Source organism: Stomoxys calcitrans, chromosome 1, assembly GCF_963082655.1.
Source record: "Stomoxys calcitrans chromosome 1, idStoCalc2.1, whole genome shotgun sequence".
NCBI classification, from domain to species: domain Eukaryota; kingdom Metazoa; phylum Arthropoda; class Insecta; order Diptera; family Muscidae; genus Stomoxys; species Stomoxys calcitrans.
Window position 1 is genome coordinate 54,025,859 of NC_081552.1, and position 11,015 is coordinate 54,036,873.

The 11,015-nt window shown below is 36.1% G+C and overlaps 1 protein-coding gene across 1 annotated transcript in view; it reads right to left on the reverse strand.

Moving 5' to 3' along the window:
- The window catches only part of LOC106090298 (ecdysone-induced protein 75B, isoforms C/D), a 456,620-nt gene extending 445,880 nt beyond the window's left edge, over nt 1-10,740 (reverse strand). The window contains exon 1 of the mRNA XM_059361197.1: nt 10,697-10,740. The gene's annotated coding sequence lies outside the window, so the exon portion shown is untranslated. The remainder of the gene's footprint in view (nt 1-10,696) is intronic.
- Between the last annotated feature and the right edge of the window lie 275 nt (nt 10,741-11,015).

The window sequence follows — 11,015 nt, forward strand, 5'->3', positions numbered from 1 at the left end:
GTGCAATGAGAAAACACATGAAAAACTGTTTAAGAATCATTTTCAAGGTAAATGTATCACTTCATTTTCCAAAAGAAAACTTTACAATTCGGCAAATAACTTTAATTCAAGCTTAGGGCAGGGTTACATAGGCTGGAAAATTTACCTAGTATTTTTATACCCACGATTATAAAACGTGTGGTATATTTATCCAGTCATTCCGTTTGTAACACCTCGAAATATCGAATTGAGACCCCATAAGGTATATAAATATATTTTTGATCGCATTGACATTCTAAGTCGTTCTAGCCATGTCCGTTCGTCCGTCTGTGAAAATCACGATAGCGGCCGAAAGCATAGAGCTAGCTGCTCGAAATTTTGCAAAGTTTGCACATTTTCCCACGAACATTCCATTAAGGATCAGGGGAAAACTTTTCACATACCACCGAGTACTGTCCGATTTAAGTAAGTTTAAGTTAAAGCTCAATGATAAGGACCCTCTTTTTTTTAATGGGCCATATCAGTTCTGATTTGTTTAAAGCTTCCGTATAAAATGGTCCTTGGATTTAAGTTCTAAAGGCGCCTTTTTTTGCGATTGGGCTGAAATTTTGCAGGTAGTGTTCTGTTATGAAATCCAATAATTGTGTCGACTATGGTTCACAACAGCGTAAAATCTGATTTAGCTTCCATTTAAACAGCAGCTGTAATTGTTATGCGACTGGGCTGAGATTAAGCAATACATTGCAATTGCGTCGAGTATGATTCAAATCGGTGCATAACATCATATAACTCCTATAAAAACCGATCTCCAAATTTGACATATTAAACCTCTTTTGCGCATAGTGTTTTGCTATGCTATCCATCGCAAGTATGGTTTAAATTGGTCTATAACCTTCTACGGTCGTAAGAAGCTTAAAATTTTAGGTGATTTTGAATCAATTGTGTACGTATAGCGCACATGTATCCATCAACTGAGTTCGTTTGGGTAAATTTTTTTTGAACAAAAATGGAAGTAAAATAGAATTGGTAACATATTTCTATTACAGTAGAAGTCGATTTAATTCAACCCACAATGGTCAACTGGGAAATAGTGGGCTAAAACTATTTACCGGAAATATTAAATGAACCACGCTCTTTCAGAATCCATCCAATTTGGAACCCTAGTTATTAAAGAAATCAAAATATTGGCGATTTTTGGGAATATTTGTTAACTTTTCCTTATAATGCCCAATTTTGCAGAACAAATGGCCCACCATGTCCAACCGCGAAATAATTGGCTCAAATCATTTACAGGAAATATAATATGGATGACACTCTTTCCGAATCTATCCAATCTGGAGCCCTAAGTATTAAAGAGACCAAGATATTGGCCATTGTCGGAAAAATTTGATGATTTTTCCCTATGATGCCCTAATTTTGAAGAGTAAACCCGAAATCGACGTTAAGACCTTGCAACTTCCGCCTGAATAACGCTGCACCTGTTCAGAGGTCCGTCCATATAAACATAGGGTCCACAGGATGGGGTCACAGTTTGTTTGATTTTGATTTGTTTTGCTATTTTGCCTTCACATTCTTGTGCAATATTCTTTTCTTTCTTCCATTCAAGTTATTTCATAATTCTTCCCATTAATATTTGTATATTCATTATATATTTCAATTATTGGCTTCCTTTGCGTACATGATAAAACCACCAAGCATGTGATAGCAATTCGATTTTCCCCCCATGACATTCAGCATTAATCCTTTGAATCCCACATATATACATCTTAATTTACTTTCTTCCTCGTGTACGAATATACATAGTACATCCGTGGGGAGAAGAAATATCGATCAATTAGTTACCAAAACCCATGCAATTTGCCACAGATGTATTGACATATCATTAATCACATTAACGAATGAATATTTACCCAAAAGCAAAAGAAGGAATTTGCAAAGCGATGTTTTAAGCAAAGGCAAAAAGAAAAGTCCGCTCCATTTATGGTATTTACATAGGCAAACATAAACATTCCATGAATGGGAGGGAAAAAAGAGTAAGAAGGTAGTCTCTCTGCCATACGCACTAACTAAGCCGCCCTCCAGCCAACATTGCAATAAGACAAGTTATGTATACAGTAGGTACATGGCGAGTGTGCTGATTACGAAGACGCTACTGCTGCAGCTGCTACTGCTACTGCTGCTACTGCTGCAGCCGATGTAGTTGCTATGTGTAAAAATAAATGAATATGACCATGTATACAAATGTAACATGACCTTAACACTGAATATTATAACGACACAGTCTGCTTCCCCAAACCACTTATTGCACTCCACCACCAACACACATAAACAACACAATTGTAAACATCAGTCATCTCAGTGGCCAGCCACACTCTACAACAGAGAATAACTACTGCTGCTAATGTTACAGTGTGCTCTACTGAACAGTAACAGATTTACTAACATACATACATGCCCACATAACAGAGAGAGAGAAAGCAGACATTCCCCTAAGAGAGTAAGAGTAATTCAACAAGAGAGACAATACATTTGCCTCATAGTCATTCTTTATTTATATGCTAATTTCAGTTTTACATTTTTGCGGTTGAGAGTCTCTGTTAACTTGCAATCCCCTATGCGATTTTTGTTGCTAGTTTGCATGTAGAGCTTGGAAGGATATTAGCGCATGGTACACACTTTGTATTGTTTTGTTTGAGGTCCTTTAGTGTGGTGTTGTGAAATCATTGAACGAACATAGCGGAAGGCCATTAGCATTGAAATTTGTATCAAATGAAACTTTACAAGTTCACCGAGGACACAGATGGAGGTTACAATGATAGACAAGGACTTTTACACATAATATTACGCTTGTGTTTGTGATGGGGTGGCGTATGAAACGAAGGATGAACTTTCCTTGGGGTTTCGTCTTTAGGGGTCATAAGGCACAATGTGTTGACTAATAATTTTTGTTATCATCTTCAATGAAGGAGTTTGATTTCAAGGCAGACGAGTTTTCGTAGGATTGTGAAATGTGAGTGGATTTTTTAGTGATTATCTTCCACATTGAAACTTTGATCAACAGCAAAGGCCGTCGAAAACAGGGAGAACCAAATAAGTAAAAAGTGGTAGTGGAAAAGTATTCAGTTTTCTACACTCAAAGAAAAAAGTCTGCTGACGATAGAAATCACTGTCTGCCGATTGTTAGTTGCTAAGATTGCTGCTATTACAGCAGTAGCTCTGCGATTATAGCAGTAATTCTGCAATTTCAGAACAGCAGACTTACTGATGAAAATTCAGTTGTTTGCTGAAAATGACTGCTGCTTAATTTATGATGGGTTCGTTAGAAAAATTAAAATGAAAGAGATGAATTTTTGAAATGAAGAACACAAAAGGATAAACTTTTGTTGTTGTTGCTCATCTCACACACAGTTTGTAAAAAAAGTTTTAGCACTCACAGCTCACAATCGTCTTTGAGATAGTAAACAATACGCAGCACACATGCGTCATAAGCATGGAGAAATGGATAATCTTATAAACCCTCCACCATGGAGCGCATTTTACAAGTTCGACCATTCCGAATCTTATAAACCCTCCACCATGGATCGCATTTTACAAGTTCTTTGCCCGGCATCTCTTTATAGGGAAATACAACACAATGACAAGAATTGCATCCTATATGGGCTCAAGAAGTAAAATCAGGAGATGGGTTTATATGGGAGTTATATCAGGTTATGAATCTATTTGGACCATACTAAGCACAGTTGTTAAAAGTCATAACAAAACACCTCACGCAGAATTTCAGATAAATCGGAAAGGATTGCGCCTTCTTGAGGGTCAGGAAGTCAAGATCCCAGATTGGTTTATATGGAAGCCATATCAAAACATCGACCGATATGGCCCATTAACAATCCCAAACCACCTACACTAACAAAAAGTTTTTGTGCAAAATTTCAAGTGCCTAGCTTAACTCCTTCGAAAGTTAGAGTGTTTTCCAGACAGACAGACAGTCGAATGGACGGACATAGTTAGATCGACTTAAAATGTCAAGACTATCATATACATAGTTTATGGGGTCTCAGATCGAGGCGTTAAAAACGGAATAGCGAAGTTAGTACACCCCCATCTTATGGTAGAGGGTATAAAAAAGGTTGGCATAGCCAGATTTTAAAATATTTTTGAAAGAGATATTGACCAGTAGGCAAATGCAGATGTGTTTCTCAGTGGCTATTTACATTTCATATGGCTTTTTATACCCTACACCACCACTGTGGTACAAGGTATTATAACTTGGAGCATTTATTTGTAACACCCAGAAGGAAGAGAGATACACCGATTGATAATTATACCAATCGACTCAGAATCACATACTGATTCGATTTAGGTATGTCTGTCTTTTGTCTGCCTGTGCGTCTGTCCACGTAGATTTGTGTACAATCGACAGGTCACAATTTTCATCCGATCGTCTTCAAATTTGGCACATACATTTTTTGTTTTGCCATGTGATGAAGCCTATTGAAAATGGAAAAAAATCGGTTCAGATTTGGATATAGCTCCCATATATATGTTCGTCCGATTTGGACTGATATTGGCAATAATGCGGTCATTTGTCCACTGATTCTATCGAAATTTGGCAGGACTGATTTTTTTTTAACGACATTACTGCTGAAATTCATACAAATCGGTTCAGTTTGGGATATAGCTGCGGTATATATATATATATCGCCCGAATTTCACTTCTAGGACCACGCCAAACGCATTCTTGCCAAAATTTTACACAACGCTTTCCTCGACGACTACCACAATAATATAAGAATTTTGCTCGAGACCGGTTCAGATGATGTTCGTCAGATTTTGGGTAAATTGAAATAATGATGTCATTTGTCAACCGTAGTTACTCGAAATGTGATACGGCTTGTTAAATACCCCATCTGAAAACATCCGGCGAGGTCCATGAGCAAAATGAGTTATAAAGCCCGTAGCCACGACAGTGTGGGCATTAGCAGAGCAATAAATTTGACGAGAGACTTTTCACCACCTTCATATCAATGGTAGCAACGATCTGTTGATCAGATAATATCCCTTCAGAAATATATGCCACAAATTGAAATCTTCTCTTCCAACATAAATTGTTATGGCCATTAGCTCGAGGAAAAAATGTCCAAAGTAATCAAAACACTTGCATAGAAAATAGCATCAAATAATAAAAAGCAAAAAAAAGTTTTCATTTCAGCATGGTTTTTTTTTAATTTTTGCAACTTTTTGTGTTTAAAACAGCACGTTTTGTAAGCTGAAATATGAGTACGAAATGTTTGCTTAAACATCACTATTTTCGCTGAAACAGCAGTAATGTCTGCTTTCCCTTTTTAGCAAACAAAAACTCTTGCTTTAGCAAACATTTTTATTGGTTTGAATAACAAATTTCGTTGAGTATATAAATCATGATAATATTGGAGTGATTTTTTATTCGATCCAAATGGTGTTCGCTATATATGCGATATGGGTGCGTATACTTTCTTTCGAAAGTATTTTCTAGATATGCCATTTATCATACGCCACCTTAATCGCTCATTTGGCACAAAAAAAAATCGATCAGTTATTGCGATTTCGTTCTTACCAGGGGCCTCCTAGGACTGTTTTGTTACAAAAAGATTACATGCTTCCACTTACTCACCAACTAGTAAGCAATTACACTATGGACCAACGAAACGATCGGTAGGACGACGAAAGAGAGAGAGATCAGGATGGTGAGAAGACGAGGCTATTACTGAAAGGAATTTCGACTTTTAGTTTTTTTGCAATTTTGTGCGAGACAGGCTTTTAATGTTGTGATTGATGAAGGCATTTGTGGTTCGATTATTCAGTTTAAAGTTATACAGTTTTGGAAGTCAAAATATGTAAAATATATGGATTTTTTGCCTATTTTGATTAAAAAAAATTGGACTGTGCCGACTGAATAATACCCTACGCCGACCGAATAATACTCTCCAAAGTGGGTGCTATATCCAATTCCGAATCAATTTTGATGGACCTCGTATCAAATTTCAAGCAAATATGTTAAAATTGTTATAACTGCGGTTGACAAATGTCACCATTATTGCAAATTATCTAAGCTTTCGCTGAAATTCAATACGGTGAAGTTTATTAGGCCCGTCGATATCGGAACCAAAAATGGTTCAGATTGGAACATATTTGGATATAGCTGCCATATAGACCAATTTGCCTATTTTGGGTCTTAGGCCTATAACATTCGCATTTATTACCCGACATCGCTGAAATTTGGAAGAGTTGTATTAAGACTCTCAACACCTACCCCGAAAATGGTCTACATAGGGCTATATTTATATATAAAGGGGATTTTTAAGAGCTATAGAAAAGTTTTTCAAAATGATAAAAAACATAAAAAGTCAAAAAAATTCATGAAATCTTTATTTGAATCGATAGTACGGCCCATATAATTTAACTTTTAAAGATTATTTCATGCAATTATTGACCGTGAATGCGCCTCAAATGTTCCCTCCGCTAAGTCCAATTTTGACAATCTCCTTCCAACATTTTTGCCGGTATCTCATGAATAAATGCTTCAATGTTGTCTTCCAATGCATTAATTGAAGCGGGCTTGTCTGTATAGACATGAGCTTTAGCATAGCCCCACAAAAAATAGTCTAACGGCGTTAAATCACACGATCTATGCGGCCAATCGACCGGTCCCGAACGTGAAATAAAATGTTCACCTAACTCGTCCATTGGTAAGCGTGCTGTGTGCCATGTGGCACCGTCTTGTTGAAACCACATGTCATGCAAGTCAAACTCTTGCATTTTGGGCAAAAAAAAAGTTTGATATCATTTTACGGTGGCCCTCATGATTCACTGTTACGTTACGATTCGCATCATCTTTGAAGTAGTACGGTCCAATGATGCCACTAGCCCATAAACCGCACCAAACTGTGACTTTTTCAGGATGCCATTGGTAGCTGTTGCAATGCTTTTGGCTGATCTTTACTCCAAAATTGACAATTCTGCCTATTTACATACCCATTGGGCAATAATGAGCCTCGTCGCTTAACACACTGAAGCACACAATAAACATTCTTAACATAGCACGCATTCAATAATTTGCAAGCGTTGTTCGTTTGTAAGACGATTCATGGTTAAATTATATACCAAACTGAAGATGTTTGACAGTGAAAGAAAACACGAAACGTGCGTGAGCTGTTTCGTCATTTTTGCCAAAAAGTTAAAAAGTTACCCTTTATTTGCCATAGAGACCGATCTTCAGCTTTAGGGTCTAAATACCATAAAAGGCGCATTTATTATCCGATTTTACTTAAAGACTCCCGGCATTCAACACAAATGTGGTCCAGATGGGACCATATTTAGATATAGCTATCATATAGACCGTTCATCCGAATTAGGGCTTATTCATATGAACGGCGCGCTTATTATCCAATTTCGAAGTGTTCTTTGTATAGATCTTCTCGGCACCTGAATTTGAATATTAATGTGGGTATAGTAGAGTTCTAATAAATTTGGATACTAAATATATCCATGGTGGTGGGTATCAAAGTTCGGCACGGCCGAACTTAATGCGTTTTCATACTCTCCACCATAGGATGGGGGTATACTAATAATTCCGTGTGTAAAACATCGAAATATTGATCTGAGACCCAACAAAGTATATATTTTTGATCGTCTTGTCATTCCAAGTCGATTTAGCCATGTTCGTCTGTATGTCTGTCGAAGGCACGCCCACTTTCGAAAAAGTAAAGCTAATTGCTTGAAATTTTGCATAAATACTTCCCATTAGTGCAGGTTAGATGGGAATGTAAATCGGTCCATGTTTTGGTATAGCTGTCATATAAACCGATATCGGATCTTGACTTCATAAGCCTCTAGGGGAAGCAATTCCTATCTGATGTAGATTTGCACCAAGTGTGTTTTTTTTTTTTTGTTTCGACTTCCAACAACTCTGCCATGTATGGTACAAATCGCTTCATAACCTGATATGGCTTCCACATAAACCGATCTCGGATCTTGGCTTCTTGAGCTGCTATAGGAAGCAATTTTTGTGAGATTTGGGTGATATTTTGCATGAAGCGTTTTGGTTTAACCTTCAATGACTGTGTCAAGTATGGTGTAAATCGATTTATAACTTGATATAGCTTCCATATGAAACGATTTCGGATCTTGACTTCATAAGCCTTTAGGAGCGCAATTATTATCCGATTTGGGTGAAAGTATTCTGCTTTGATCACAAACAACTTCGGCAAGTATGGTCTCAATCGGTTCACAACCTGATACAGCTTCAATATAAACCGGTCTCCCGATTAAACTTTTGCACAATGAATTCCACTTTGGTCTCCAACACCCAAACCAAGTATGGCCCCAATCGGCTCATAACTTGGTACAGCTGAAATAGCATAGCAATTCTTTCGACAAATGCAATCCATGGTGGAGTGTATATAAGATTTGGCCCAACCGAACCTAGCACGCCTTTACTTTATGCTTGTTTTTTCTGCAAATGTCCTCTAAACTCATGCAAAAAGTTTTTTCACCAAAAAAGGCCAATTGGAAATCATCTTTGCTCGAAATGGGGATTTTGGGTATTTTTGTTGAAATTTCCAAGAGTTTTTTTATACCCACCACCGAAGGATGGGGGTATATTCATTTTGTCATTCCGTTTGCAACACATCGAAATATCCATTTCCGACCCTATAAAGTATATATATTCTTGATCAGCGTGAAAATCTAAGACGATCTAGACATGTCCGTCCGTCTGTCCGTCTGTCCGTCTGTCCGTCTGTCCGTCTGTCTGTTGAAATCACGCTACAGTCTTTAAAAATTGAGATATTGAGCTGAAATTTTGCACAGATTCTTTTTTTGTCCATAAGCAGGTTAAGTTCGAAGATGGGCTATATCGGACCATATCTTGATATAGCCCCCATATAGACCGATCCGCCGATTTAGGGTCTTAGGCCCATAAAAGCCACATTTATTATCCGATTTTACTGAAATTTGTGACAGTGAGTTGCGTTGGGCCTTTCGACATCCTTCGTCAATTTGGCTCAGATCGGTCCAAATTTGGATATAGCTGCCATATAGACCGATCCTCAGATTTAGGGTCTTAGGCCCGTAAAAGCCACATTTTACATCCGATTTGGATGAAATTTGGCACAGTGATTTGCCTTAGGCCCTTCGATATCTTTCTTCTATTTGGTCCTGATCGGTTCAGATTTGGATATAGCTGCCATATAGACCGATCTTTCGATTTAAGGTTTTGGGCTCATAAAAAGCGCATTTATTGTCCGATGTCGCCGAAATTTGGGACAATGACTTGTGTTGGGCCCTTCGATATTTGTCTTCAATTTGGCTCAGATCGGTCCAGATTTGGATATAGCTGCCATATAGACCGATCTCTCGGTTGAACAATGACTTGTAGTTATAAGCATTTGGTCTAAATCGGATGATATATATAGAGCTGCTATGGGGCTTAAGGTATGCATTTTTCACTGGATTTTGACGAAATGTGGTTCACATATATACCCGAGGTGGTGGGTATCCAAAGTTCGGCCCGGCCGAACTTAACGCCTTCTTACTTGTTTTTCTTGTTTTAAAGACACTTTTATCTGAAAAATTCAAAAATTAATTTTTAAGATATCTCTCCTCGATTTGGTCTTACAAAATTTTTGTGTTTTCTTTTTCAGTTTCAAAAGCGTTCTCAAACGGCAGATTTTTTAATAGTTTTACTTTGATTCTATCCCATTGTGCTTTGGCTCATGTTGATTAGCTTTGGTTTATATGGATTTTGTTTTTTGATTTCGTATCCTTCCGATATCATTGCAGTCATATTTTAAAACTGTATTTGAAAGCACATGATTTATTTGAGAAAAAAATGTATCGATGTTTTTGTTAATGTTTTTTTTTTCACTTAAAACGTATTCAAAATTATTAAAAAAAATGTTGAAACATAATATAATCATAGTTTGAATCAAATCTCTAGGTTATTAATAGAAGATGTGGTTTGGCTTCCACTCTTGTCGTATATAGAAAATTAATTTTCGTTTAAGGTTTCCTAATCCTCTGTAGTGTATTTTATTTATTATTCATTATTTTTGTTTTTTCAATTTTAGTTTTAGAATTTTCCACCTTTTATTTATTCATTTAAAATAGGAAGGCATTTAATTCTCCGCGATAGTAAAGTGGGAAGGCATTTCCGCTTGTATATTTATCGAATTCCTCTCTGTTTGCACTTTGTGTTTCGATTTATTTTTATTTCTTTTCGAAGAGACTTTGTTTTATTTTTGCGGTTTTGTAAGCCCGTATTTCAGTTTGTTTTTGTAAAAATAATTCCAATGTTTCTTCACTTGCCAGCAACCTTTCTAATTTTATTTATATTTTTTGTGTTCTAAAACTAATTATGAATTTTATTAAATAAACGTAATTTATTTTAAATTCCTCCTTTTTTCTTTTTTAGTATTTTTTAGGTATTTTTATTTTGTTTTTGGTAATTTTTTATATTAATCTCTTTTTTTATTTATTTTTTTTCCACTTGCAACCGACTTTTCTTTCCAAGGTGTATTTTTATGTTCTGAAAATAAGTCTTTCCGACTCTATAATATTTTTTATTTAAATTTCTTGTTGTTGTATTTGAATTTGTTTCCAATTTTTTAAACTTTTCTTTTTATCAAAATCTACATATTTTTTAGCTTAGTTTGCTTTAATATTTTCACTTGCAACCAACCTTGTTTTCACTTTTCATAAAAAAATATTTTTTCACACTTTTAATTCTTTTTTTTAATCACTTTAATTTTTTTTGTTTTTTAAAAATTCAATTTTAGAAATTATTATCATAAGCTACTATTCTTGCTCTTTGTTATATCCCAAATTTGTTTATGATTTTCTTCTTCATAACACTTGATCTCAACACATTCGGCAAAGTAGTGAGTATGACAACCAAGAAGTGGCAGTAGTATTTCAATATTTCTGCTAGTTGTGGATGGTTGAGTTGATGATGAGTAAGAAATTTCCATATCCATGGGCATCCAGCGGTTGAATACTTC